Consider the following 3,804-nt stretch of genomic DNA (forward strand, 5'->3'; position numbering starts at 1 on the left):
AAAAAACCCTGTTGCCTTGACAGAGCTCTCTGGCCTGCGGCATCAGAGTATATGAATTTGATCATGACTTCCTCATTCACTTGACCACAGAGCTCCCATCAAGGCTACCTAGATGGGACTGAGTCTCAAGGCATTAAACCAAAGCATATTCAGGTATTTAGGGTGGGGCTGAGAGAAATCCAGTTGATATTTGTGTAGTATATTGGAGGGTACACTCAAAAAGGGGAGAGGGCTGCAACAACTAAAGTAAGCAAACTCCAGCTAATATGGTAAATACACAGGTTTGTATTAATTTAGATGTAGGTTAGGTAGAGTAGAGAGTAAACTTTTTGCTGCTATTTAATAGTTTTACAGCCCAAATGAAATACACTTCACTGTTGGTATCTTTGTTATCACTTGGGAGAGCCTCTCTCTACTTCATTTTATTGGTTTGGTTATATGTTTTAATGAAACTTTTGTACGGATTTCCTTATTGGACAACTGAAAATGTATGTGAAGGGCAGGTTTTAAATAAAGGTTTACAGGAAACGTGAGCCCTGGAGCCTTTTTCTGTAAAGTGGTATAAGCTTACCATTTCTTCTTTTTCCTTTTATGTTTCAGATGATTGGTTGGTGAGGGCAGGAATGTAATATTTGCCAGAAATAATCCAGATGTTGCTGAGAAAGCACACTTAATTTGCCTGTTAAATATTGACGCGTATACAGGTAGTTCTCAACTTAAAATGGTTCATTTAGTGACTGTTTGAAGTTATAACCGGACTGAAAAAAATGACTTATCCCCATTTTTCACACTTACTGTATGGCCATTGCAGCATTCCCTTGACCACATGATTTACATTCAGATGATTGACAACTGACTCACATTTATGATGGTTTCAGTGTCCTGGAGTCATGGGATCCCCTTTTGCAACCTTCTGGCAAGCAAAGTCAATAGGGAAGCCAGATTCACTTAACAATCATGTTACCAATTTAACAACTGCAGGGATTCACTTAACAAATGTGGCAAGAAAAGTCGTGAAATGGGACAAAACTCACTTAACAAATACTCAGCAACATACATTCTGGGCTCAGTTGTGGTTGTATGTTGAGGACTACCTGTATTACCTAAATTATAGTGCACTAACTTGATTCGCTGATTTATCATGCATGCAATATTATTATTGCTTGCAGTAGTGTAGCTTCTAACTTTGATAGTAAGAAGCAATGGATTCTTCCTGCTTCTGACAGAGGGTAGATCTAAGCTGCTTTTCTCTAACTGGTGCCTTCAGGATGTGTGATACATTTCCATCAGCATCTTGAAATTCTGCAAACTGGATGCGCTACGGGGGAGTAAAATCTTTGCTTCTTGGTATGTCTCAAGGCTGGTGTAAACAGAATGAAATAAGGAAAGTATAAAGGAACAGAATAGCCCACCTCTCCTCCAACTGTACAAAGGGGGATTGTTTTGGAATTGAGCCTTACATTTATCGATCTGTAAATTAGATTTATAATCCGGGTTTTTAGATTCTTTCTCCCAAAAGAGAAAATCGGTACATCAAGATACAACTTAGGCTAGAATTTTATCCATGACAAATTGATTTTCAACTTGCAAGGAACAATTTGAACCAAAGCGCACTGGTATTACTCAAGGGTTGTAACAAAATTGAGGAAATGAGCACTTTTTCTGCAAAGAGGTAGGTGCCACAAAGAACAAGGAAATAAGTGGGGAGTTAGGAAGTGAAGGGATAGTAATTACCCAGAGAAGATCAGAGCAAAGAGGGATAAAGATCAGGGAATGAGATGAAAAGGCCCCAAACAGCAGGGAGCCTACAAGGAAATTTGAACTGGTAGTCTCCTGGGGGGGGGGGTGTTGGGGGAGTCACCCTTAGAGTAAAGGGTGTTATGTATTGGATATATAAGTTGTGTTATGCCCTACTAAAGGGACGCAGAGGCTAGGACGCTGAGCTTGTCGATTAGAAAGGTCGGCATTTTGGTGGTTCGAATCCCTAGTGCTGTGTAATGGAGTGAGCTCCCGTTACTTGTCCCAGCTTCTGCCAACCTAGCAGTTTGAAAGCATGTAAAAATGCAAGTAGAAAAATAGGAACTACCCTTGGTGGGAAGGTAACAGAGTTCTGTGTGCTTTTGGCGTGCAGGCCATATGACCACAGAGATGTCTTTGGACAGTGCTGGCTCTTCAGCTTTGAAACAGAGATGAGTACTGCCCCCTAGAGTCAGGAACGACTAGCACATATGTACAAGGGGAACCTTTACCTTTACATTTTAAGCCCTGCTAAAGTGAAACTAACCTTTAGATGACCCTTTTAACTTCAATTGTTTTGGAAGGAAACTTAGAACATTCATATTTGGGCAGGCTTTTTCAAGTATTATGATGGTTAAGGCCCTTTGGGCCCAGAGTATAAATTACAGGGATTTGCCTGCAGTTCCTCGGTTCCAGTTTTGAGTCAATAAATTCTGTTGCATCTATGCTGGTCTGTTTTTGCCTACTGAAGCCCGCTACACAATAGATGGGAAGAAACAAATTTGAACAAGTAAACCTGAAAAGTAAAAAAAAGAAGCCAGAGATTTTAAAGTGAGACATAAAGATCAGTTGAGAAAAAGACAGGAGTTTGAGCCAGCTTCAGAAGCCAAAAGGGAATTGAGAGAGAGAGAGAGAGAGGAGAGAGAGAGAGAGAGAGGGAGGGAGGGAGGGAGGGAGGGAGAGAGAGAGAGAGAGAGAGAGGGAGAGAGGGAGAGAGGGAGAGAGGGAGAGAGAGAGAGTAGTTTTCTCCCTGTTCTTTGCCTGCCTACAATTTGAGTTAAAAGGAGATCCTCCTTTCAACCCAAACTGTATACAGGGTGGCAGAGGTGGGTTCCTACCAATTCACACCAATTCGGTAGAACCGGTTCGTCAAATCTACCGAACCGGTTAGAAGAGGTTCCACCAGTGGACCCGGAAAACAGGCCACACCTACAGAAGAGGTTCCAAAATTTTTTGAAACCCACCACTGCCCCATACACAGAGACAGACAGACTGACACAGAGAGAAAGAGAGAGAGAAAGAAAGGAAGAAAGAAAGAAAGAAAGAAAAAAGAAAGAAAAAGAATGAGAGAGAGATGAAAGAAAAAAGGAACAGAGAGACAAAAGGAAGGAAAGAGAGAGAGAGAGAGAGAGAAAGAAAGAAAGAAAACACATGGCTGGCAAGCCTCTCCCACCAGATCACATGGCTGGCAAGCCACTCCCACAAAGGAGGCCATACCCACAGAGTAGGTTCCAAAAACTTTGGAAACCCACCACTGCAGTGTGGGCATGTTTCACCTACCAGGGCAATCAACCCAGTTGTCAGTAGGAGAGAAGACTGAAGCCAAGGGGAATGAAAAACTTGCCCAATCCAGATCTAGTGGCTGGACCCAGCAATGATAGCAGAGTGTGCTATTTTTATCTTTTATTGCTGTTCATAAATAACTTAAGGAGGCAAACATGTCAATACTTGTTCCTCCTCCTGTTTTCCCCACAATAACTACTTCCTGAGGTGTCCCAAAGGTGTTTTTTTAGGAGGCAACTGGACTTTCTTGTTTTTTTCTTTGAAGACTTTTGCTTCTCACCCAAGAAGAGCTGAAGAAGCTTCTTGGAAGAGAAGCGATACGTCTTCAAAGGAAAAAAACAAGAAAGTCCAGTTGCCTCCTGAAAAAGCATCTTTGGGAAAGCTTGTAGGTTGCCAATAGAGGGCGCTACGTTCGTCGGCTTCGAAATAGGAAGTCCAAAGCCAGGGGACTTTCTAGGAACCGGAGTTAAACAATTACTCTGGTGCCTGAAAATTGCTCCGGAG

This window comes from Thamnophis elegans, chromosome 2 (genome assembly GCF_009769535.1).
Source record: "Thamnophis elegans isolate rThaEle1 chromosome 2, rThaEle1.pri, whole genome shotgun sequence".
Classification (NCBI taxonomy): Eukaryota; Metazoa; Chordata; class Lepidosauria; order Squamata; family Colubridae; genus Thamnophis; species Thamnophis elegans.